This window comes from Erpetoichthys calabaricus, chromosome 3 (genome assembly GCF_900747795.2).
Source record: "Erpetoichthys calabaricus chromosome 3, fErpCal1.3, whole genome shotgun sequence".
Classification (NCBI taxonomy): Eukaryota; Metazoa; Chordata; class Cladistia; order Polypteriformes; family Polypteridae; genus Erpetoichthys; species Erpetoichthys calabaricus.
This window is the reverse complement of record NC_041396.2, coordinates 98914657-98942338: the sequence shown is the minus strand read 5'-3', so window position 1 is coordinate 98942338 and position 27682 is coordinate 98914657. Positions and strand designations below refer to the sequence as shown.

Here is a 27682-nt window from a genome sequence, read left to right as displayed (position 1 = left end):
AGATAAAGACACTGATCTTTTATGCTTTTTATGGTGGCCTGAAGGTAATCTAAGTAAATATCTGGAAGAATTCAAAATGACAGTACATCTTTTTGGTGCTACTTCTTCACCCAGTTGTGCTTCTTATGCTTTGCGTAGAACAGCCGAAGATGCCAGAAATACATTTCCCGAGGAAGCTGTTAACACCGTTCTCAATAACTTCTATGTGGATGACTGATTAAAGTCGGTGGCAACAGAAGAACAAGCAATAAAGCTGGCAAAAGACCTCCAAGCTCTATGCCTCAAAGGGGGATTTTATTTGACTAAGTGGGTGAGTAGCAACAAAGCAGTTTTATTGTCTATTCCTGAAGAAGACACAGCTCATGAACAAAAGGACTTAGATTTGAGCCACAGTCTCCTTCCCACAGAGCATGCCCTGGGTGTCCAGTGGTGCACAGAAACGGACAGTTTCAAATTTCAGATTAAGTTACAAAACAAGCCTGCTACAAGGCATGGTATTCTGTCTGTTGTTAGCTCAGTTTACGATCCACTTGGTTTTCTAGCACCCACCTTACTGCCAGCAAAGCTTATTCTAAGAGACTTATGCAACGAGAAATTTGGGTGGGATAAAGAAGTAGACGTCAAACACATTCAGAAATGGAAAAAATGGATGGATGATTTGCAGTTACTTGCAGACTATAAAGTGAACAGATGCTTCAAACCTACCTGGTTTGGAACCATAAAGTCAGCACGAATGCATCATTTTGCAGATGTCAGTAAAAATGGATATGGCACTGTCACTTACCTTGTCTTAACCAGCGAAGAGGGCAAAAAGCATTGTTCACTCTTGATGGGCAAGTCAAGAGTTGTACCATTGAAGCATGTCACGATTCCAAGATTGGAGCATACAGCAGCCATTGTGGAAGTCAAAATGGACAAAATGCAAAAGGTGAGCTTCAAATGCCCTTACAAGAATCTACAATTTGGACTGACAGCACCACAGTGCTAAAATACATTTCAAATGAAAGCACTCGATTCAAGACCTTCATTGCAAATAGAATCTCTGATCAGAGAACATTCACAACCTTCACAGTGGAGATATGTCACATCTGCCCTTAATCCAGCTGATCAAGCATCCAGAGGGCTAAGCATAGGAAGCTTACTCAGAAGCACCACATGGTCACAAGGTCCAAGTTTCTTATTGAAGCCCAAACGTGAGTGGCCAAAAAGACCAGATCAACTGAACTATTCACTTTTTGAAGATGATCCAGAAGTTAAAACTTGTGCAGTTAACATGACAAGAATAGAGAAGGCAACCGAGCCCATCAACAAACTAATCACCTACTTTTCAGATTGGCTACGCTTGAAGAAAGCAGTGGCTTGGTTCCTCAAGTTTAAAGACATACTGCTGCACTTAAGAAATGAAAGAAAAACATTTCAAATAGAAGTCAGTCAATCTAAAAGTAATCCAGAAAAACAAAAATCACTCATTGCAAAGCACATGAAAAGGTATAAACTGACTTTAAAACCAAATCCAGTTTCTCTAGAAGACTTAGTTAAAGCCGAAACAGAGCTTATCTGCCTCATTCAACAGCAAGAATTTCCAGAAGAATTAAAGGCTTTAAAGAAAATGGCTTGTGTTAAAAAGGATAGTCAAATCTATAAACTTGACCTGATCATACAAGATGGAATACTGACAGTTGGAGGAAGACTCAGCAAAGCTGCAATGCCCGAAAAAGTTATACCCCAAAATTCCTGGGTATTGGGTCGAGTCATCAAGACAATGCTAGATGCCAAAGGTGCAGTCAGAAGAGTTTGTGTGCAGACCAAAACCAGCACACCATTCTGTGCACCATTATATGGTTACAGGTTGATTACGATCAGATGCCTTAAACTAAAAAACAATATGCGGTTAATTTCAGTGCATTTGATAAAGCCACGTCAGGGATGTGTATGTAAAAAATAAAGAGAAACCACACAGGAACAGTAGCACTGCTTTGACGCCGAGTGCTGCCAGTTTGAAAAACCAAGCTGAAAATTTGCGTACGCAATGGTTTGAGCTGGTGTGAGAATGTGCATGGCTTTACACCAAGTTTAGTTTATATACATTGCGATGTGAGCGTGGAAATGGGTGTACGCAACATTTATGTGCATATATATATGCACAGTTGCATATGAGTTAATACATGAGGCCCCTGGACATCAGTACAAATATACACACACCAGGGAGCTCATGTATAAATGGTGCGTACACACAGAAATGTTGTGTACGAACGTTTCCACGCTCAAATCGCGATGTATAAAACCTAAACTTGCCGTAAAGCCACGCACATTTCCATGGTACCTCATACCCTGGCGTACGCAAGTTCTCCACTCGGTTTTACAGACTGGCGACACCCAGCGTCAATGCAGTGCTACTGTTCCTGTGTGGTTACCCTTTCTTTCTTAGCTCCACATTCCTGACACGGCTTTATTCATTTTATTTACTTGGGCAAACAATGCTCTGAAACTAACCTGCAGATAACCACATTTAACATGAAGGATTAACGCTTTGCTACCTCAGTACTTAAGGAGTTGAGCACCCAATAACAAGATCAAAGGTCACAAATCAGAAATGCTCATCCCAACTGCACTATTTAAGAAGAAAAAGCAGATGAAATGTAGAATACGTCATGCCCCTTCGTAAACAAACAATCAATACAGTAGCACAACTTCTTTCCCAAGTGTCTGCATGAATGTTAATGTTTCACAGATGTGGCTTTAATATGTCTTAGCAACCTTCTAAAACAATGACATTCAGTGTAAAACATTGTGGCTTTAAGGCAACATTGATGCAAATTATCGATGCTTCCTGGTGTTTTTTTTTTGGAAAAGGCAGTTTTTCAAAATATTAGAAGTGCCACACATATCGACAGAGCAATTACAAAAGTGTGTCAGACTTTCTTTCTGTACACACAGACAGGTTATCTTCCCAAGACAGAAATAAATAACTGCCATCAAAGAGGAATTCCACAGAGACGCAGATAGGGCAATCCAATTTAAACATCTCTGACATTTTGGAGCCTTAATAATGGATAAGAGACTTGCTCATCCCTCATCTTTTAAAGAAATGCCTCTGAAGACTCTCCTCTTCTGTGGATACCTATACCTACACGGGTTGTGCAGCGCTAGCACTGCTGCCTCGCAGTAAGGAGATCATATGCTCATGTCCCAGGTCCTCCCTGCAGGGAAAGTGCTTTGAGTATTGAGAAAAGCGCTACATAAATGTAAAGAATTATTATTAATATGCTTATTAATGCAGTTTCAATTCAGAGTTCTGTTATGTAATAATGAAATAACATTACTACTGCATTGTACTGAAGTTCATTTGGCAGATGACTTATAAACATTAAGAGTAAGCAAGTACTGTATATCTAATTCTTTGTACAAAAATTATTCTTCTTTTCCATTCTTAAGGTAATTACTGTATATGGATTGCATCTCATACTATAAATGTTGTGGCCAAATATCAGGGTCTCAAGTTTGAACATGGTAATTTACCATTCAAAAAGTGATTGCTGTTTTTAAGTCTTCTATGTCAAATGTGTACTTTAAAGTAATTAACCTTTGATAGCATTTGGCATGTAATTGCAGGACAATAAAGGATTCAGTGCAAGATGGAGAACATTTTACATCTCTCACAGTAACGACTTGAAAAACTCTATGTATGCTGAACACTAAACGCCATGGTTCCACGACTGTTTTGATATCATTAATCTTGTAAAAACAAACTACAATGCTTACTTCAGGGCATAACACGTTTAAAGTAAGCTAATCTTGCCAGATTTACATTTAGCACAACTCAATAATTTATCACATAAAGTTTACAGGGATTTTAGTGGTTACATGTCTTACACATTCATTCGATCAGTGATATTCTTCCAACACCATCTTCTTTTCCTTGGCAGCAGCTTCTCCAGAAATGCTTCCCTTTTGTAGGATTCTGAATTGACATTTACAGCTTGATTTTGTGCCAATTACAGTACTGTTGTAAACAGTGCATTCTATCTCAAAGAAAACCATGGGTGACTTTTAAAATACTTATCACAATAAACCTCCCCAACCTTCATGGTAATAAATAAAAATATGCTATTGTATGCAATACGCTCAGTGAGCACTATGTTTTCCATTCCCAGCAGTACGTGGGTACTGTAAACTAATGAAAAAATTTGCGGTAGAGTGCACAAGTTCTAAAAGCATGAAAAGCTGTGAATGTTAGTAATACACTTCTTGTCAATTATAATGAAGTTTTAAAATGCTGAAAATACTATTACTCATCTGAAGTAAAGGATTTGCATTAAGCCTTTCAGGCCAGTTCTATTTTGTTATTTATTACCAACTTAAAAAATATATATAACATATCTAGTTTTCAATGGCAAAATATATGAAAGTCTAAGCTGTTACTATGTTACCTGGATTGATTTTTGTGCTATGACTGTGAAATGTATAAATAGGGTCTTAAAATGGCATGCTAATATCTCTCCTAAATACTAATCCAAAAAAAAAAAAAAAATTAGCTGGAACCTACCCTAGAAACATCAGGCATAAGATAGAGCCCCCACGAGTGGGTGCCAGACCATCAATGGGCCCATGCCCACATGGCCCATTTTAAATTACCTGTCACCCCAACCTAGCTGCCTTTCATAATGTTTCTAAATTTATTCTGATAGAGTGAATAAAAAAAGATAACACTTTGTTTATGACATAAAGTCTAATTATTCATTGCAAATATGTTTTCTCATCTAGTCCAAGTTAATTAAGTGTGTTTAAACAGATGTATGACAATAAAAGAAAGTTTGCATTTTATGGAGATTATAAGGCATAATAAGTTAAACTAAATAACGACAGCACAGAGACTGGAGTTGATATTGTATAATCCAGCATTACCAGTAGGGATATCACAAAAACCGATACTTTGGTACTAAAGTTCCAAAAATGTAATGGTTCCAGCTTTTTTTCAGCATCAGTCATACCAAGAAAGTTGATACTACACTTGTTTGAAAGCATGTAGATGAATTACTCCAGAAGACACAATAATACATGAGAAAAGTTACTTATAAAAATATTTCCCTGTGGTAATGAAACAGCATCGCATGAACACACATCAAAAAGGAAAATTGCAGAGGTCATGTCTGAAAATGCTTCTGTGATTATGTAAGAAAATTTTAGACAGTGAGTGCAGGAATCATATTATTTAAAAAGCAAAAACACACACATAGGGTTATTTCCACTTTTATTCCATCATGGAATTAATTCAGAAACAGATTTGTGCCTACTTTGAGAATGAAATAACATTTCTGATCAAATGAGATGGAATCGTTTAACTTCTTATGTTGCATGTTTGTAAGAGTAAATGAAAAGATAATGGACGAATTACTTTTAAATAGTGTCCTGCACAGCCCCTATAAATGAACAGAGGCTTCACATCCATTCTCTAATTGTAATGAGCACTTCTACACAGGCCCATCAGTCCAAGCATCTATCCATTTTATAACCGGTGAATAGAGTTCAGGTTCACGCTGGGGTGCAACACTCACACCAGTGTTGGCAGGTCCACGGCTTTCTTGCCCAATTGGGCTATTTTGATGGTCTTCCACAGGAAAAATGGGCTTTTGCAGGAAGCGTTTTTTGAGCGACTTTTTAAAAATCAACGTCATATTTTGGGCTATTTTTCAACCCCTCCAACAAGGAATTTTTACTATATTGTTCATCCATTTGGCACCCCTTTTCTGCTATTCGAACTTATAGATGTTCTTTACTGTTGCAAAATTCCTTCCTCCAGGGACCCACCCTCTTTGTATCATGGTATATGCCCATTCTATCTCTCTGATATATCTCAGAGAGGAAACCCCACTCTGCTTTGATGGTATGTACCTAACCCTCTCGCTCTGACACAACTCCCCACAGTGTTTCATTTTGTCCACCTCAGGCACTGGGCTATGTTTTTTGCAAGTTCAATATCTTTAAGCTGACATTGGGCTATATATATATTTTAGGGACCTGGCAACCCTATCTCACACCTCCACAATTACGCATATACAGTAGAACTGTGGGATGTAGGAGGACTGGCAGCGCTAACAACAAGAAAGCTTCAAGGAAAGATTTGAACAAAATGGCTATCTGACTTGTCTACATCAATGACGGCATGATCGGCTCCTTGGGTTAATACCAAAATATACCAAAAAACTTATTTAGTGCTTCAATACTTCAAAGGACAAGGATCATCTCCCTATTAATATGATATGTACTGTGTTAGCAGAGACATGTAATTGTTGAAACACAAAGTTAGCAGGATAAATAAGTATATATTATACTATATATATCTCTCTATTATAAAAGAAAATCTTGGGAGGGAGACGAGACGTAATCTTCTCGGAAGACACTTTGTTGTCACATGAGACAAGGCAGTGAGACAAAAGGACAGCTGCTGTACAGGTTTTTAAATGATCGACATGCAGCGCAACAAGCAGAACACGCAGCTCGCCAGCAGCAGCAGCAAGCCAGCCAGCAGATGATCTGACCACATCTCCTTAGCATGCGTTCAGCACCCCCTCCCTCACAACACGGGCAGAGTTATACATCTCACAAGAAAGCGATTTAACCACGCCCGGGGCCGGAAATAAAGGACAAAGAGTAGATGACTAAGTAGAACGTTGTAAAGAATTTGAAAATGTTGCCGCAGTTCACTTGTACAGCAGGTTAGAGAAAATGGAAGTATGAAAATTCCAAAGTCTCAAAAAAAGGATAGGAAAGATTGCATTAGCGCAAACAGAAATTATTACTCGGTGAAATAACGGAACAGCGAAGAGATTGAATATACTGTTCAGATTTAAACTTTAAGTCGGAGACTTGTAAATCATCTAATTCGTGTTGCCAGCGAGAATTAAAAGATTCCAAAAACATTGCTGCTGTATGAAGTCCCGTGAGATGGAGACTTTTAACATGAGATTCTTTCAAGTCTACTTACAACTATTTTCAAACAAGACACGGTCATCTAACCTCAGTCGTGTGAATGCTTTTGTCAGACACACTTCCAGCACACTCAGCACTTATAAATTTTATCAGGACAATAATTTTATACTTTGCAGATGACACGTGAACTACAAAGCGAAGAAGAAAGAGCATGGACAAACATTCGAGAAAGTCGTTTTATTTATTAGAGAGAAAGAAACGATATTCACTCACAGGCAGATATACGTTGTGTTGTCACGATGTATGTCCAAACACGGAATCAAAATTCAATGCGATCTTAAAGAAAAGTTCATTCTAAATATTGTTTATACAAAACTTTTTAAGTAAAAGTGAAAATAATGCATATGTAACAATTTCCATGAAAATAACAATCTCTTGAAATTGTATATCCAGTAAACCAAACCCAGGGGTGGGCAAGCAAAGCGAGCAGGGGGCAGAGCCCCCTAGTAATATATAATACTTGATTGCTAAATTCAAATCTGCAAACTATAAATTTATGTCATTCTTTTGACTTTTGAAGGCCAACTACTGTTCATTAATATAACCTGTATGTGAAAGCATACTTCATATATTTGAATGGTATGCTGAAGAATGTAGTGCTGTCTCACAATTATAAATTTGTTGAGTACAGGTAATGACAGCATAGATTAGTTTCATATGCCTGTGTACAAATACAGAATTAGAAATAATCAAATCTGGTCACTCACAAAAGAAACCTCGAAATCAGCAAAACAAAGGCTGTTTAACAGGAGTTCCAAATTAAAGAATTAATGTAAAACTGACAAGTTTGATTTCATACAGGAAGCTTTAAAGTTGGAACAAATGTAAAAAGGGGGGGGGGGGCAAATTTGGAAAATTAAAAAACCACAAGTCTCTCACTTTTGAAATTTGAATTCATTTGATTAATATGTTAAATATTACACTTTAGTAATATTTTTTAACCAAACTTAAACGACTAATTTGCTGACAAACCAGACTTTAAAAAAGCATGTTGTTATGAAAACAGCTCTAGAGATTTGGTTTAAATGGAAATATGTGGAATTATCTCAGAATTCACTAATTCAACAGTGCACACACTATATAACAATGGGTGAATGTTTGTATTTAGTCTGGATTTTCAGTTACTGGACAGAAAATGTCAGAGAATAAATGTAGAATGTGCATATGCTAAAATAAATCAGGTAGTTCATGACATATCATTCTTTATAAACCCTATGCTGTCATTCCCTCAGGATTATAAACTCCCCATTTGTTGTTACACTGTGAGGATTTCCATCTCTGAGAGACATTAAAATCCAAGCCTTGCAATGTAATGTGATATTTATGAATGCCTGTACTTGTCTGCTTAAGTGATAGTTGGGTAACTACTCAAGAGATACAGTGCATCCGGAAAGTATTCACAGCGCATCACTTTTTCTACATTTTATGTTACAGCCTTATTCCAAAATGGATTAAATTCATTTTTTCCTCAGAATTCTACACACAACACCCCATAATGACAACGTGAAAAAAGTTTACTTGAGGTTTTTGCAAATTTATTAAAAATAAAAAAACTGAGAAAGCACACGTACATAAGTATTCACAGCCTTTGCTCAATACTTTGTCGATGCACCTTTGGCAGCAATTACAGCCTCAAGTCTTTTTGAATATGATGCCACAAGCTTGGCACACCTATCCTTGGCCTGTGTCGCCCATTCCTCTTTGCAGCACCTCTCAAGCTCCATCAGGTTGGATGGGAAGCGTCGGTGCACAGCCATTTTAAGATCTCTCCAGAGATGTTCAATCGGATTCAAGTCTGGACTGGCAAAGGCAAAAGCAAAAAGAGATCGAATATATGGACATAGGTGATACAACAGAAGTGTGCCGCACGAGATGCAGATCACGCGGCATGGCAGCAGCAAGCCAGCAGCTGAGGTAAAAAAAAAAAACTTTATTTGTTCCCATTGTATCACCATTGAAGAGGAGGTTTCGGAGGAGCAACCGCATCTCCTTGGGGTACGTTCATCCCCCCTCTTCACAAAACAAGCAGCAGAGACATGAAGTGGCTGGCACGTAGCGCAGGCCGGTGTGGAGGGTTGGTGAGCAAAGCAAGTACTTAAAGAAGCATTCTATCTATGTTTTATGGTTGTGTATTTGCAGATTGGTCCACCGAAGGAGGATTTTAGCAGCATTTTTGGGAGACTGAACTGTCCTTAAATGCTTCTGCAGATTTTAAAAAGCTATGATTTGATTAAATGACATTATCTATGAAAAGACACCCATTTTTAGATTAAAAAAGCATGCTAAACATTTCCTAGCTGATTAGATACAATACATGTCTTTTTCCAAGAAGAAGTAGTTTGATTGATGGTTCTTTTCTCTTCAGCTCAAAGTGGTAGATCCTTGTTTCATCCTCAATGCTAATTTGTGACAAAAAGCTTTCACCCTCAGCCTTGTAATGGGAAAGCACATCTGATCACTCCTCTTTCTGCACAAGTTTTTGATTGACAGTTAGGCTTTGTGAAACCCAACATGAATACATATTTTTAAATATCCTAATACATTAATAGTGTTGTTTACACTTTCTCTGGGTATTGACAGCTCTGTTGCAAGCTTTCTGGTCATAATCCTTCAGTCCTCTCAGATGAGTTCATCAGCATGAATGACTGCTGTTGTTGGCCTGTCACAGAAAGGCATGTCAATGAACTCCACTTGGTGATTTTCAAGACCCACAGTTTGTGAAGTCAAATGAATAACAACCATTTTATCAATTGCTTTGTCTAAATTTATATTTTTTTAATATTTTTTATATTTAAGAATTGTGTGTACAGTAGATTTATTGCTTTGCCTTTTAAGAAACGCTTTATTTCTGTTAATGCCACAAGGTTGCTTTTCAGTGATCTTACATTTAAGAGTAGTAAGGAGTAGTAAATCATTTCCTGGATGTGCATGGAACAGTCACAGGCAATAACACTCTAATCTAAGGACCTGGGATGTGGTTCAACATGACCCTAACATCTGGATGCACACATATTTCTACAGATCACTACATAGTGGAAGAGCTGCTGCCTCAGAACAAAAGGCCCAGGGTTCTAGTTCTGGGTGCTCTCTGTGTGGAGATTGCTTGTTCTCTCTGTGACTCTGCATGTCTTACTCCAGCTGTTCCAGTTTCCTCCCACATGCAGGTTATGTGGACTGGTGATGCGAAACATGCCATGTGTGCGTGTGTGTTTTAGTGCCCTGTCCAGGGATTGTTCCTGCCTTGCTCCTGATACTTGCTGAGGTATACTCCAGGTTCCCTGTGACCCTGCTCTAAATAAGTGGATTTGGAAGATGAATAGAGGCACTGTATACTCTGCTTAACAGTGAATGTGGTAAAAACTGCAATGAACAATGCTGTGATTCCCCCATAACTTTTGAATTCTATAATACAGAAAAGTGTCTAAAACAGCTAGATTGGAATTGTACATATTTGTAAGTGTGGGAATAGATGGACTGGCATCCCAGCTGAGACTGAGGATAATACCTTACCTGGCCAGGAGGCTGTAATGGAAGGACAATAAGAAAGGAGACACAAATTGGCTGGGGGGATCACATGAGCCGGGTGGAACTAATAATGGATGGACAAGGGAGAAAGGGATTCTATGAGCAGTTTGTCCCCAGTGCGAGAGGTGGCAGTGTTACTCGAAATGGGGCCCAGTTTGGACACCCACAGGGTTGCCTGGGACTTGTAGAGTGGAAAGGCAACAGTGTCGGGGTCTATGGGTGCTGCAGGAGGGCACTGTAAAGACTAACTATCTGGATTATGGGGAACTTCTGTATAAACCAGAAGTGATTACTTTAGGCAGTGTCATAGCACTGGAAGTACTCCTGGGTCCAGCATAAAAGAAGTTGCCTAAGCTACCTCAGGGTCAGAATCGGAAGGAGATGGAGGTTGTAGTGGAAGGAGACAGAGGTGATTGTGTTTTGAATTATGTTGTGTTGGACTGCTGTTTACTGTGCTAAGGTACAATTACAAAATAAACATTATTTTACTTTACCCTTGAATTTATGCTTGGTTGAGTTGTGTCTGGTGGTTGGGGCTCTGGGGCACCCCCTACAGTCCACAATATACAATTGTTGAATGGGACATTTCCTGAATACTCCAAGCATCTTAGACCACCTAATCTGTAAGCAAAAACCCAATCTGTACATCTTACACATAGAAGTTATACTTTTGCTCTCTAAAAATTTCAAAAACAATGTGGTTTTTAACCATGTCCTCTCTGATTTCATAATTATTTTCTTTTATAACTAGTCTTATCTACAGTATGTCAGGAAATAGATTTTCGCTATCTTTTTATCACTACCTCTTAGTGTATGTGTTTGCAAAACTGCCTCTCTTTTCCCATATCCATATGTGGCGATAAGGGTTATCTTTGGATTATCTGAAAACATTTATTCCAAATTTAGGACATATCCATCTCCCACGTATTATTATTTTAACTCAATATCATACATTTTTGATTCTGATGTTATGTCTTATTTCTCACACTATATGTATAGAATGACTTTCGGGACACGTGTTACAAAAATAAAATCCTGAAGATATTTTATCTTATTGAAGGAAGACATAATATTACATGTTGATTCAGACTGACTAATGTTTAGAGAAATGCTTGTTTAAAAAGCCCTCAATCATGAGTACCCTCTGATTCCCTCTGTCCTTCTGATACATACAATAGTGTAATATTTACATTGTATTGTGAACTTTACAGTATCCACTCACCAATACAGTAAATGGACACAATGTGAAATGGAAATACCATTTTTTTTTTGTAACTTTGGCTCTGAGATACACAGCACAGCATCTGACTTTACATATCTTACTCAAAAGTGTATTTGCACATATTTCATTACTTTTGTGTATATTACTGTTAAATAAGAAATAGTTTTTCCTTAGTCTTTTTAGAGGCAGACACCTTGAAAACATGTATATGGATACAGCATTTTGGTCAAAGCTTTCTGACTGAAGAACCAGAAATACTAATAAAACTTCAGAATAAAACTTTGTCTCTAGTTTACAAAAAAAAAGACAAATAATTGAACTCCTGGAAATTCCACTCCTTTCAATCAGTATAAAAAAGGAGCTCATCCATTCAATAACTCAGATAGCTACAAGCACATAACAAGGATCAGTGTTTACATTGACTCTTGTGGAAAACTGAAACCATGATAACTGAACAGGACTTTGAGAAGCCACAAACTAGATTTTTACATCATCTTTGTTGTCCCAGACTTCTCAAATGTTTTAATGGTTTCACTGTTTCACAATGGTGGACATTGTTTTCATCTGCAGTGTCTGTTCCTGTACCACACCATGTAAGTGTATCCAGTCTGTAAATTAAATGACAGCAGTGTATGATAAAGTAACAGTTATTGATTAGTCCCTGCTATGCCCAATATTAGAAAGTAATTTTAGTGCCATTATTTCACACAGTACAAAAGCTTAAGCAGCATCTTCTTCAAGTAAACAAAGCAAACAATAAATTAAAGGAGTTTGCACAAATCGCTCAAATCATTACTATTTTTTCCAACATGGATGGTCTTGGAATTACACTTCTGGGCACCAAGGAATGAAGTCTTCTGTTTCACATACTTTTCAGTACACTGGAGACTCAGTTTAAATTCCTACAGGTTGCTATTACAGAGATGCCAATTTAAATAATATATTGTTGCCATAAATTAACAAAAAGCAAAAATCTCATGGAAATTTACCTATGCTGCAAAACAATGTCACATGTCAGGAAGTACAATTTTCTACATCGTGTTACTGTATTATTCATTGTCATATTCTTATTTCTTTGTCTCAGAAAATAATACAGAAACTCTCTAGAGCTTTTTTTACAACTTTTTAAAGTTTAACATTTTTTAAACCTACCTATATAGTTCAAGTGAAGCAACTGAACTATTAGCTTAGTATGTACTAGCCTGTGATACTTCTTCTTCTTTTTTCGGCTGCTCCCGTTAGGGGTTGCCACAGCGGATCATCTTCTTCCATATCTTCCTGTCCTCTGCATCTTGCTCTGTTACACCCATCACCTGCATGTCCTCTCTCACCACATCCAAAAATCTTCTCTTAGGCCTTCCTCTTTTTTTTTGCCTCGCAGCTCTATCCTTAGCATCCTTCTCCCAATATACCCAGTATCTCTCCTCTGCACATGTCCAAACCAACGCAATCTCGCCTCTCTGACTTTGTCTCCCAACCATCCAACCTGAGCTGACTCTCTAATGAACTCATTTCTAATCCTATCCATCCTCGTCACACCCAATGCAAATCTTAGCATCTTTAACTCTGCTACCTCCAGCTCTGTCTCTTGCTTTCTGGTCAGTGCCACCGTCTCAAACACATATAACATAACTGCAAGTCTAATTAGAACCACTCGTCAACTAAAAGAAAATCTATTGAAAAAAATACAATTATTAAAACAAAATATGCAATAATCATATTAAACGTAACATAACAATCAATATACATGTCACTTCATAAGGCTAACACCTTGTAACAAAGTGCCATCAAGAGGACTCCTTGCCCTACTAATAATGTGCACCAACTAACAAATACACTATACTGTAAATGAAAGCCATGTTAATAAAATGTGAGTTATCAGCTTCTTACTCTGGGATTCTGTTCAGAATCAGCCTACACAATATGTCTGTGCTTTTTCACAGCATTTTATGAACATGCAAACACTTGTTCGGTTCTCATAAGAAACCTCTTACAAAGCCAAGCTAATGAAATCTCCAAGGAACTTGATTTGTTTTGAGTCCTTTGTAAAATCTCCTGCATATAATTAGAATCCTCTAATGATTTAACTATAAAACAGTTAAAAGCTGCTTTCGCAAATCACACAATGTACTCAAAAAAAATACCTCCTGAAAAAACTGACCTTTGTAAGTAAGAAATGTTATTTTTGTTATTCTGCACGTTTTTGGTGATCATGGAAAAGAGTTCTTAGTTGAAATAAGCTATCAATATAAAATGTATAATACTGACAACATATGTCAAGCCAAATTGAAATTTATAGAAGATATCTTTAAGTATATTTTAAGACATCTTAAAATTAATTTTGGATATCTGCCTATTATAAGGCATCTTTTATTTATAATATCTAATATCTCACAGCCATCTTACTATCCTAGTCACATGCACACATCCTAGTTGCTCAATTATATTTGAAATATATTTTGTTCCGCGTTGAAATAACATCTGTTGCCTTTTTGTTGCACTTGACAAAGTCACATTTGTTCTACTTATGATTGCAATTTCTTTCGGTTACTGTACCAGTGCTCAGGACAACAGGTAATGGTAGACACCCATTACTTCAGAAGTTTTGTTTAAGCTCTTATCTCCTATATCCCATTCCAAAAAAGAAAAACTGGGTAAAAAAAGAAAAAAAAAGCACAGGGTACTTTAACTCTATTTGAGGCAACTAATGGCCCTCAACCAGCGGAAAGCAAGCCACTTATACCCAAGAGATGACTATGACCTCAAATTAACTGGCACTTAATCTTCATCCTGATCATATCACAATTGGCTGCAAATACTAAAGTAAATTCTGTACATTGCAGTTTTATGATGTCAAGATGATTTCATTATCCATAAATAAGGAAAAATGCAACCATTATGTTCCCAAATTAAATATTTTCCTAGCATATTATACACCTTAATATCCTGCCAATGAAAATCAGTAAAACAATGAATGGACTTCCATGCAAAACCATTACATGTATTGCAAAAACGTGAACCAAACAGCATCCACTGGACCCATGGTCCTGAAAAACAACAAATACTCTGAACAATAGACACAAAAACCCAAGTTTCCTCTCCAACTCAAAAAGGAGGGAGACCTTCTTGTCCAGTAGTACTAATTCCATCTGTACAGCTCCCAGTTATGTGCATTATAACTATCTACACACAGAAGATTCAGAAGATTCTCAGAAGACTCAGAAGACTCTCCAATGAGAAAATGCCAAAACAAGAGATGGAGCACCCTCATAACAAATATCTGACTCTAAAGCCAGTGCTGTAAGGAACGATATTTTTCAGTCCTCAGCATGAGCTCCAGCCCCTGCCCTGACCAGAGAAGCTATATTGCAACACCCAAGAGCCAGTTTCCATACTTGATGTCTATCATCCCTCATAATTCCATCCATCTCTCTCACACACACCCAATCCACACCCTTAACCTAAAGGTGGAGAGTAAACACCATAGTTCCATATAACCTGACCCAGGTCAGATTATGCTAGTCAGCCAGGCTACTAAGGCACTCCACAATTAACTCCTTTTCTCAGGCCTAGCTCCAGCTCCTAATACATCTGCTGCAGGCATGATCTTATTGATAATTAGAAATATCAGGGGAAATTACATTTTTAAAATTCTACTAATAAGAATGTCTCCTTTAACGTAAGTTTCTGTCAAAATGTAAAGTCTTCAACATGCTGTTCTATCATATCCTTAGTATAAAATGCTTTTATCATTAGTAATAAATCAAAATGTTACTGCAAGTAAATATTATAAAAATACATAATCCATCAGTTGAAATGCCTTTTCTTATCACAAAACTCAAACAAGTACAGCTGGAGCGTAACAGTTTCAAAACTTTTATAACTGCCAACTTGCCAGAAAAATCAGCCACTAAGTCACAGATAGGAAAAGTCAATGTTCAACACTGCTAAAGAAGTACTGTAGCAATTTGGAACAAAAGGCAAAAAATGTACTAATAAGATAATTTGGGGCATGTTAAGGTGAGATGACTTTACTCTTTTGGTGGTAATATGCTAACTGGGGCCTACACAGTATAGCATTTAAGGTTTTATGGTTACTGCACTGATTCTGGTTATTGCTTCCTTGTTTTGCAATTACTTAAGCAGGGTTTAGTTCAAGGTATGAGTGTTTATTTAGCTTTTTACAGTACATTATCCCAAGCTTATCACTGAAAGCACTATGGGTCATTTTGAGGTATCTAAGTGCAGGTGCTGAGCTGCCAACTATTTCCAATGGTAAAGGACAATGGCAAGCACTCCCTTTAGCAGAAAAAGCTAAGACAGTCATCAGAGTTTTAGATCAAACATTGGTGGCCACTTAAAGCGTAAACAGTAACAAGGACAAGGTAGTCAGTACACAGAAAGAGTCTGAATTTGAAGGTTGTTGCTTAGTTAGCTAATGGTTAAATATGATGCCCAATATTAAAAATATGGGAAATGTTTACTTAATAGTGTAAGGATACCAAAGTTTAGCCCTCAAGAGTTAGGTTTTGGGTGCAAAGAAATACGGTATATAGCTGTTACTTAGAAAAAAAGGCACAGTTATGGTTAAAGAATACAAATCAGTAGATTTTAATCCCAATTATTAGTTCCATATAAAGTCATTAAAACTGACCTATGAGCCCTATCTACTTAGGCTGCTTGGTATGGTTTATGAACTGATCACACATTAATGGTTCCTGCTATAACTGCAGGAACAGTGTTTGAACAGACAAGCCATAGTCAATGCATACTTGAACAGATGTTAAAATATTCTGAAAATGTTTATTTTGAATTTGGCCGATTACAACAGACATTCTCCAAATGTCACTTATGACCAATAATATACTGGTATTTTGTATATTTTACTTTTTATGAATTTCAGTGTTGATTTATTACAGCTTAAATATCTTCCTTTAAAACTACAGGCAATTTTTGTTTTACTTAAATTCATAAATAGTTGACTAAAGCACAGGTATAGAAAAATTTTGTTCTGTTTCTCACATTCAAAAATCCATACCATAAGCCTATCTATATACACTCCTGCCCATTTTTTTAATTATAGCCTGACAGATTGGTACACGTTATTTTTAAAATACACTTTAAATTTCCATAGTACTGACAAATATGTAAATGCACAAAGCACTGATTCTAAAATCTTTAAAAATTTAAAATGTTCAGTATTCTTGTGTGATTTCTGATTGCATGCTTTGTGTAAGGTACTATATAAAATAAAGATTTATTAATTAACTAGCCATGGTACCTGTCGAAGAGAGGTAATAGAATAATAAAACAAAATTTGCTATATCCTACCTTGCATGTACTTTTAGTGCCTTTTCTCAGTATTAGTGTGTCTGAACCTCTCTTTAACAGGTGCTCCCTATCTTAAGCGTGTTCCCATAAAGCCTGATTCTCAGACTCTCATCATTTTCGAGACACCTTTTACACCTCCTGTCTGGTTTTAGGCTTGTCATTTTTGAAGGAAACTCTCTCAGCATACCTCACACACCTTCAACTCCTCCTTGTGCATCTCACACTCACACCTCCTTTTTTGTCACGTCACCAAAGCCAAAATGACCAATCAAACCAAAGCCAAACTAATTAATCAGATTACTAAGAGAGACCGGACACACAGACATTAGTGTTTTATTAAATTGCGGATAGATTTACATCTCACAGCCCCTAACTGAATTAAGTGAGTTTTAGAATGCTATGTACTCGTTTTATGTTATGACTGTTTTCCAACAGAACAGGTGGACCAAGTGGCCCCATGGTGATCATGAATGTCTTAAAACAAGCTTCACCACTAGTTTCTCTACACAGTCTACAGTATATTGGCCTGATATAAGTGATTGTTTCTGTCTATTTTCCATTGCTATTGCAACAACATTTAGCTCTCTGTGGCCCTATATTTTACAGGACAGGTTCAGAACACAGATGGATGAATGTCACTAATGGTGGATGGGCACTATGGTGATCAAATGTGCAGGCACAATTTCAAGTTGCAAGTTCAGTTCAAAGCTCAGTAAAATGACTGATTTTATAATAAAACTAGGGGGTACTCCCCTACTCGCTTTGCTCGCCAGTCACTTCATGTCTCTGCCACTTGAGTTGTGAAGAGGCGGGGCTGAATGCACCCCAAGGAGACGCGGTTGCTCCTCCGAAACCCCCTCTTAAACGGTGGGAAACAAATACAGTTTTTTTTACCTCCTCTTTGCTCGCTGCCATGCCTCGTGATCTGCATCTCACACAGCGTTTTGAACATTTAAAAGCCTGTACAGCAGCTATCCTACTCTTTCTCTTTAATTTTCAGCCCCGGGCATGGTTAAATCTCTTAGCACAAATTCTCGTCTTGCGGGATGTGAGTTCTTGAGATTTTTTAGTTTATTTTAGTTAATTTAAAAATGGAATAAGAATATGAAAATCTAACACGATCACATTAAAGTTCGATAAATTCTGAAAAGAATGATACCAAACATATATATGTAGGTTTTAAAATAAGCCCGATTTAAAGCATGACAAAAAAGTGACATAAAAAGTCACCAATGCAGTTTTAGGTTTAGGATTTTATATACAGTATATACAGTAGATTATGTATATTATATATATTCAATGTGACGCTAAATCAGATTAACTGCATTTAAACAGGAGAAATGTCTTAAGGAGTTTGTAAACCAAGTTACATTTGATCGTACTTCTACTTCATGAACAATGGACATTCTTTTCATCTGTCAATTCCTCTGAACCACACCACAAATGAAGAGTTGTTCATTTTTGATATGGTACAAATCTTGACAACCAAAAACTATAAGTAATTAATAACTTCTTTGTGGCCTACAATATTAACGTGTTTGTCTTTAACTGTGGACATTAATCTTGCTGTCAGACTTACTATCTTTTACTACATTAGATAGATAGATAGATAGATAGATAGATAGATAGATAGATAGATAGATAGATAGATAGATAGATAGATAGATAGATAGATAGATAGATAGATAGATACTTTATTAATCCCAAGGGGAAACTCACATACATACTCCAGCAGCAGCATACTGATAAAGAACAATATTAAATTAAAGAGTGATAACAATGCAGGTATACAGACAGACAAATTATGTGAGCTTCTATTATACTTTATACTTTATCAAACTGGTGAAGGAAAGGGGTTGGGCTGAGGCACAGAAATGGCACCTGGCTTCTCTCATCATATGTGACGTCTATATGCGCTCATCAAACCAGCTGACTGGACAACCATAAATGTGGAATACAGCATATGGTACCAGACTCAGTAACATTAAGAAAATAATGTGACATTGAAAACCAACCCTTGACAGGGTGTTGGTCCATCTTAGGTTTAGTACTATAAATAAATATGTTTCTGTTGCAAAAAAAATAAAAGTACACCTGAACTTATGCTAAATGCAGAAAAGAAGGATTACACTACCCTTAATTGTGAATTTTGATATCTCTGTTAGTTGAATTGTTTGAGGCTTTTAGTAATCCTTCAAATTAGTACTTGTAGACAGTCTCGTTTGAGCCAGATTAATCTCAGATTGCACACTTGTCTTCTTTCCCCATATGTAATAATAAAATCAATGATTGCATCAGCTTTGCAGTATTTAGTCCTGTTCAAATTTGAAATGCGACAATAAATTGTGCAAATGGGTCTCATTTTATCACTTCTGCCGAAAGCAATATTAACACTTGAACACCTTTTTATTTTCTGTATTTAGAATTTTTACATCTTCAACGTGTTTTCAGTTTAGACTAAAAATTAAAATAAAAAAGATTCATTCAGTGACTAGCTTTAACATTACATTTAGATTATATTTCTGCATTTATCAACCCCGTATTTGTTTTATTAACTGCTCAGAATATTATTATTAATGCCTAAAACACTTTTCTGCAGTAACCCAAAAAATATTCAGTGAGCTGGTGAGATATGTGCCATCACTTTGCTAATGTATAACAAAGTACTTAATTTTTGTGTATCATTTTTGCATTTTAAAATGGTTGCTTAAAACATTTTTAAACTTAATACATTATTTTTCTTTATCTTCAACCGTAATAAAAATAATGTATGGAAGGCACCTTTTTACAGATTAGGAAATGGAGTCGGTTTCAAAATAATATGGTTCAGTACTTGAAAAAAACAGTAATTTTTAGTCATATTTAAATACATACTGTACATTAAGTATTCCTGAATTTTAAAGAAATATTGTTTTTCTTTAAGTACTAAGGAGATGAAATACTCTCATTTAAAATGAATACAAGTTACTATATTCCATATTGTTAAAGATATTTTTAGAATGATTTAACATCCATTCCATTTTAGAAAACTTTAAGGAAAGCATTAAATCTTTCAAAAGGAAGAAAAATACCAATACTGGAGCTCCGAAAAATGTAATACATAATTTTTAACATCTCTAACAATACCTCATAGATAACATTTTAAAGCATCAGTTAAAATCACTAAGGGAGCTTCTGAATGGGACTTGACTGATGACATTATGCTTTTATGTTGGATTAAGAGAGCTGATTTAAAAGTCCAGAGGGGAGACAAAAAAGATTTTTTTTTCCACACTTTTGATGAATTAAAGAATTATATGCACATATTTATTATCAGAGGCAACTGCAAAACCACTGTGGGTCTTCAGGAGTACCTGGAAACTGCTAGAAAGAGATGTATAGATCCACAACAGACAAGCACTGAAAACTCTAGCTTTAATCAATAAAATCACCATTTTCATTCTAAAAAAAACTGCAGCTCCTCCGTATTTCAAATATTTTCTTGTATTTATCATAAGCAAAATTTATCTCTTCACAAGCTGTGAGGCATTTTCCAAAAATGCCAAAATTTCCATTTTGCTATACTCAAATATCTGCTTATAATTAATTAAATAATCCTATGGAATTGCTATCATGCACTATAACAAAAATGAATTTTTAAGAACTTTACTCTGTAAAAATGTAATTATTCACTTCACAGTGTACTACATTACACTTGCAAGAAAAAAATAAATCAAGCATGTCCAAAGCTATTCTTTCTACCATTTTCTGGGAAAAAACACTGTCATTAAAGAAATTTTCAAAGATCTACAGAAGCAATCATAAACAATTTGATGGCAGATACAGAGGACTACACCTGCACTTTAAGTCATTACTTGAATAGTTGCTGACAGCATAAATGCAGAGTTATTTACAGTACTTTATTTTAAGACCAGTAGTTTATCTTCCAATTATACTTACAGTACTTTGCAAAAATAGTTAACTAATAGTCATCATTTAAAAAAAAAATTGTATTACAAATTAATCTGGTTGGCACAGTGACAAGTGCTGCTAACTCACAGCTTTGGGCATCCAGGTTTGACTCTTCGCATTTTATCCCTCATGTCTGAGTGGGTTTTCTAAGGATACTGCAATTTCCATTCAAATCTCAACATGCATATTGGTTTAATAGTACCATTATACCTGCCCTGTGTGAGTCAGTGTGTGCACACATTTATGTGTGTGATGTGTGATCTCAAGCTGATATAAACTAGCATCATTTCTTTCCTCTCAATCAATGTTGGCAGGCCTCTCCATAACTTTATATGCCCCTGTAATGGATAAACCAGGTTAAGAAAATGCCCCCCTCCCTTTTTTTTAAAGTTTAGTCTCTAAAGTAGACTCTAGATCTACAGGACAAAGGTATGCTATTCAAATATGTCCGTTACGATAGATAGATAGATAGATAGATAGATAGATAGATAGATAGATAGATAGATAGATAGATAGATAGATAGATAGATAGATAGATAGATAGATAGATAGATAGATACTTTATTAATCCCAAGGGGAAATTCGCATATATGTCTGTCCACCCATTCATCTGTCATCACTTAATCTAGTGCAGGGTCTCAATGGCCATAGCAAAAACTACCAGAAACAGCCCTGGATGATGCAAATATGCACTGGAAAAAAAAAAATTAAAACAACACTGTGAATCTCTGTGAAAAACTGCATCTATAGTTGGCCACACAAGTTGTAGTTGTGATGTACAGTATACTAAATTTCTAATGTCTGTATAATGGCAGCATGTCAAATGGTCTACCTTGAGCTATTGCATTTAAACTTGCCAGTCATATTATAAGAACTGAATATGTTGTTAGCTGATTAGTGATACATGCTACCCACTTCAGTCTACAAGGAGGAAAGATAGCTGTAATGCTTTCTGCAGAATTTTTAACTTTGCACTGCCATGTATCAAATTATGCAGCCATTAATTTTTTGTATGGTACACCAAATCAGCAGTTGAAGGAAGCATATTGAAGCACCATCTTTACCTTTCTTCATAATCATCCCATGTATTCTTTAATAGTAGGGTCAATTCACTTATATATATTGTGAGTTTCTTAATAACTCTGTGGTTTCAGTTGCCAATACTGTCATACTTGCAGTTACACTTTAAACTGGAAAACCAAACAATTATGTATTACATCATGTAACACTGTGGTTTTGACAGGATGCATAGAGTCTGTTCACTGCCCATCCTAACTCTATGTACAGTAGTATTCAATTGTTTTACTAGCCTTCATTACAAATGTCTTTTGATTATCTGTTCTTCTCCAAAACTCTGTATATACTGTATTCAGCTTGTGAAAAATGGGGCAGCTTTACTCTTTAAGCATCTTTATCCTAAGACATCTGTTGTGAGTTCTATTTCATGCAAGATGGATTATTCTTTTTTCATCTTCACGAACACTTTCTCTTCTGATATTTGCCTTTGCTTCATAGCTAAGGAAATATAAACCTCCACAGTACTTTCCTGTAAAACGCCTCTCCACTTAATGAGTAGCTTGCAGTTGAAGAGACAGATTTTGCATTCTCCAGTAGCTTTCTCTAGTGAATCGGTTCCTCAGTTTTGTGGACTGTGAAAAACGCAATTTTAAAAAACAGCTTAACAGTTTGGCTTGTGGGTGGACTTTAGTGCTCACAGATTTTTTTATGGTTTTTCATGACCATAAAATAATTCTGAGTAACAGAGACTGTATATTCTCTGTTTGGAAAAACAACATTTCAACAGAGACTTCTGTATTTTAACTGACCAAAAACATGCTGATGTGCATTGGTGAGTTTTAAATTCTAACATGAAGCCCATGGAAGAAGTGACATCAAAGCTCTTTACACAATGTTTATTACTAACAATGTTAGTTAGGAGGTTATACTACTAAATATCTTCATATAATATGGAAAAGTAACATATGCAAAGCAAGAGTCACCTCTGTATAAAAGGACACATTGGACAGATAGAGATTTTCTAGTCAGCAAAATGCCATGTTTTGGAGGAAACTGAACTTTTCAGAATATATCTAAAGTCCATATAAAATAAATCCCACCTGGAAATGGCATTGGTTTCCAAGCACTGTGAAGCAGCACGTTATCAATATATATGCGTATATAGTGTACCTAGGGAAAATCATTCTTCTTTCCTCAAGGGAGCACGTTAAGTTTATGAATGATTCACTTGCAAAATTAGGTTCTTGATTTTAATAACGTTTCTTGTGTAATCTTTGGATGCCTTCCGAAGACATTTCACTAACAAACTTGGTGTTTGTTATACTCGTTTACTCTTACTTGCTGTATCATGAGGTGCGGTCTTTTACTCAGTGGCAATTTCCTTGGCTGTATAATCGATTTAAAACAGATGGATTTCTGTTCATGTTAAGTATTTGGCAAGTCTTCCGCAAGCAACACAACAGGCGTAAAGCCGGAATGACTGACATTAGCCCTAGTTTACTATTCCCTGCACGGAAATCTCTCTTGAAAGAGAGCAAATCATCGAGTGAGCAGCACGCTGCTCCCAATCCAGTGGCTCGCGCTCCTCCTGCGTGCTTACCTGACATTAAGAAATCAAGGACAACTGGGTGCATCGCTACATGGAACAGGGTCGTGCCAGTCAGGATGATCCATGATCTACTATACAATACAGCGAAATGTATGAAATCACGCCCTAAGGAATAGATCGCTAACAAAGAAAACCCGTAGCCTAGCATGTTTCATAACATGATAACATTGCATAGATAATACACGCGGAACGTTACATCTGGTTAACATAAAATACTATTTGCTTATCGCAAATGACGTGGTAAACATGGCAAGTGGGGGTGGGCAACACTCAGCCAAATGATCATGCTTGCACCCTCATCTTTGGAGGGAACGATTTTCCCAATTGATGGGCATGAGAAAGTCAAGAGAAATAAGATTACTGGCAAATATTCACTAGAACAGCACGCATGGGGAATTGCCCTGGCATACACTGAAAAACATATGCACAACATTCAAACTTGGTCATACGTCTCATTAATCCAAGATCTAACAGTAGCTGATGATGTCTTTCAAAACCTCCTTCACTGGCAAGCAGCGCTAGTCCATAAAACGTCAAATAAACGTCTTCATCATGGGCAGATGTGCACCACAGACAATCGGACGACTATGAAACGACCAGTTTCTTACATACTGAATAAATGCAAGCAATACTTTACTGAAACAAAGATGAATATTTAATCCCCTTCCATGATGTCTTGCTCCGGCTGCACTTGGAACTTGAGCCAGTGCTGGACAAGACTCCAGTCCTCAGACAGAGTGAGGATTGCCGGTCAATCTTAAAACCCCATTAACTTGATAAACAAGTTTTATTCGAGTACATTTGGAGCAACCAGTACAACACAAAATGGTAGGCATGTATCTAAAAATACGTTTCAAAATACGCCATTAGATCGCTAGATGAGAATGAATTAAAATGTTTTAGGAATGACACTTTTTGACTACCTCTAAGACAAGTAAATCACCATGTATTTTACAAAGCACTGACTTCTATAAAAACAGTCAAAAAATAAGAGTGTAATTTTTTAAACGAAATCTGAGGCACCAGGATATGACATGTTTTCAAAAAGATCGCACAAAGTAAAGCGTTTAAGAATATAAAGATGAGTCAAATTATTAAAACAGCCAACAATATATATTCACAATTTACAATAAAATTTGAAACTATTACATTATGTTGAGTTTATCCATAAGAATCTGTACACTGAAAAGTTATTAACAAAATAGCTGGTAACTGAGCCCGAAACCCAAATTAGTAGTAATCGTAGCATTATATTTGGACGACTGTATTCGAACATTTTTTTAAAAGGCAGTTTTAATTTGGTATCTTGCATTTGTTTTTACTCGCTGATTTGCCTTAATGAAATTGCGATATTCTCTCAAGCACAATACTCTTTCTTTTACACGGTAAAGGGTCTTCTGACATGCGATGACATTTGCTGCAACGATGATGTCGGACGCTATACTACATGTCATTCTATTCCATTCCATGGAAAACATGGCAATCAAGTGAAGATTGTGCATGCACCACCCAGACATCTAAGCGACTGGTTAGTTTCACTAACGGTAAGGACTAACAAGTATATATCCACGAACATAAGCCAACCTGACTGATTACTGAAGTGGAAAATGTCGAGGTAAGGCAAACTGTCGTCAGGTGTCAGCAATAATACTGTGAAGCTGGCAGCGCCGACGGAGCTTATTCGAAGCCTCTGGAGCGCCAAGTGCACTCCCGACTCTCCACCTTACCCCTGGCACTATGCGCGCTCGTTCGCTCTGGGTTTTCCTGACTGGATTCCCTTTTGTCTGGTACGATCATCGCCTTACTCGTGATAGATACACTAACAGACGCACGTACACAGCTCCGAATTACAGCGTCTAAAATGGCATCTTCATAAAAACATTCATGCAAAGTTAATAATGTGCGGGTTATCTCACTTACCGTCGTAAATACGCCGCTTTGCGAGAAAGAAATGTTTCCACAGTCACCCCCACCCACAACCGAGCTGACGAGCGCCGCAGCCAATTCCTCGGAGCACATTTCTACTCGTCTCCCGTGACGTCACGCAGCCTAATCCGTGAAAGCGAAGCAGGGACCTTCGCACGAGCCGCTCGGGACAGCGTAGTGTGGTCAGTGATTGACTGGCTGACACTTTCTCAGCGGGCGACAAGTTTACGTCGCTCGGATTCTTTAATATATTTATGCGTTAATGTCAATTCATTTTTATGTTGTCTGATTATGACTGATTGCCGCTTTACCCACCGTGTTCTCTAGGAATCAGCAGGTTCTGGAAATATATGGGAAGGATGCTTAGCACTAATCACTATTCTGAGAATCTTTATATATACGGTCAACGAAAGTTCAGCGTTAAATAACGATCAGGCTAAAATACACTTTATTCGGCACCTGACGAAATTTTCACCGTTTTTAAAAACTGCACTAAGTGGAGTGGATCGAGCGGAGTAGGAAATTGATAAAAAATGGACTCGAGACGTGTAAGGACAACGAACATATTGCAGCAATTTATGAGAAACGTAAAATGGCGATTTATTTAAACATCCACAAAAAGTTACTTTTTTTCAAATAAAATAGATAATTAAATATCATTTATTAATGAACCGAGCGTCTGTCCATTTTAAGACACAGGAACAAACGCTTTCTCGGCCGGACAACCTTCCAGGTCTGAACTGGGTTAAATGGGTTTAAAGAAGTATAGTATGTTTAGTTTCGAACCCACAAGGTTTAGGAATGAATACATAGTGTAAAAGTGGAACGGTATGTCAAATCATAGCATGCGATAACGGTTACTCAAAGTCATTTGACAGGTTAATATGCCCTTATTAGAAAGTTTTTCGTGTCCCTTGTGAAAACGGGTTCAAATGAGAAGATCGTGTGGCAGACGGAATGATTTCTTACCGGTCGCCACCTCAGAGATATTTCCATGACTTTCTGTATTCTAAAATGTTATCAAAATAAATTATTTAGTATATTCAGTGATCACCGTTAATGTGTATGTGTCACATATGCTAATACCATATGCTAATTCTGCAAAGGGAACGCGTTTGGATAACATCGAGGTGGGAAAGGCATAATTCTGAAACCAGAAGTCCATTGTCCACTATTAGGATGGCGCATCACAACTTACTACTTATAATGGATACAAGCAATACATTTTTGCGATTGGTTCGCTGAACGTAATTAGTAAGCTCTAAGTACTTTCAATAAACTAGTGTAGACAAATGAATAGAAAAAGATGGAGATTGAAATAAGACTTAAGCAGCCACACACAGTCATGGAAATGGTCAGACGACAGCAAGTTACATGATGTAAAGAGAACACTTTGTGAATGGTGAACAGTTTAAATGCACATTGAAACACAAATATAGTTACATTTTGTATATTGGGCATTGTAAAGACTATACATACAGGTGCTGGTCATAAAATTAGAATATCATGACAAAGTTGATTTATTTCAGTAATTCCATTCAAAAAGTGAAACTTGTATATTAGATTCATTCATTACACACAGACTGATGTATTTCAAATGTTTATTTCTTTTAATGTTGATGATTATAACTGACAACTAATGAAAGTCCCAAATTCAGTATCTCGGAAAATTAGAATATCAATTAAGACCAATGCAAAAAAAGGATTTTTTAGAAATGTTGGCCAACTGAAAGGTATGAACATGAAAAGTATGAGCATGTACAGCACTCAATATTTAGTTGGTGCTCCTTTGGCCTGGATTACTGCAGCAATGTGGCGTGGCATGGAGTCGATCAGTCTGTGGCACTGCTCAGGTGTTATGAGAGCCCATGTTGCTCTGATAGTGGCCTTCGGCTCTTCTGAATTGTTGGGTCTGGCATACTGCATCTTCCTCTTCAGAATACCCCATAGAAAAATCTATGGGGTTAAGATCAGGCGAGTTTGCTGGCTAATCAAGAACAGGGATACCATGGTCCTTAAACCAGGTACTGGTAGCTTTGGCACTGTGTGCAGGTGCCAGGTCCTGTTGGAAAATGAAATCTGCATCTCCATAAAGTTCGTCAGCAGCAGGA

The 27682-nt window shown here is 36.8% G+C and overlaps 1 protein-coding gene across 3 annotated transcripts in view; it reads right to left on the bottom strand.

Moving 5' to 3' along the window:
* pkib (protein kinase (cAMP-dependent, catalytic) inhibitor beta) overlaps positions 1-25647 on the bottom strand; it is a 145377-nt gene extending 119730 nt beyond the window's left edge. For all 3 annotated transcript variants that reach the window (XM_028797232.2, XM_051924531.1, XM_051924532.1), the window contains exon 1: positions 25566-25647. The gene's annotated coding sequence lies outside the window, so the exon portion shown is untranslated. The remainder of the gene's footprint in view (positions 1-25565) is intronic.
* Between the last annotated feature and the right edge of the window lie 2035 nt (positions 25648-27682).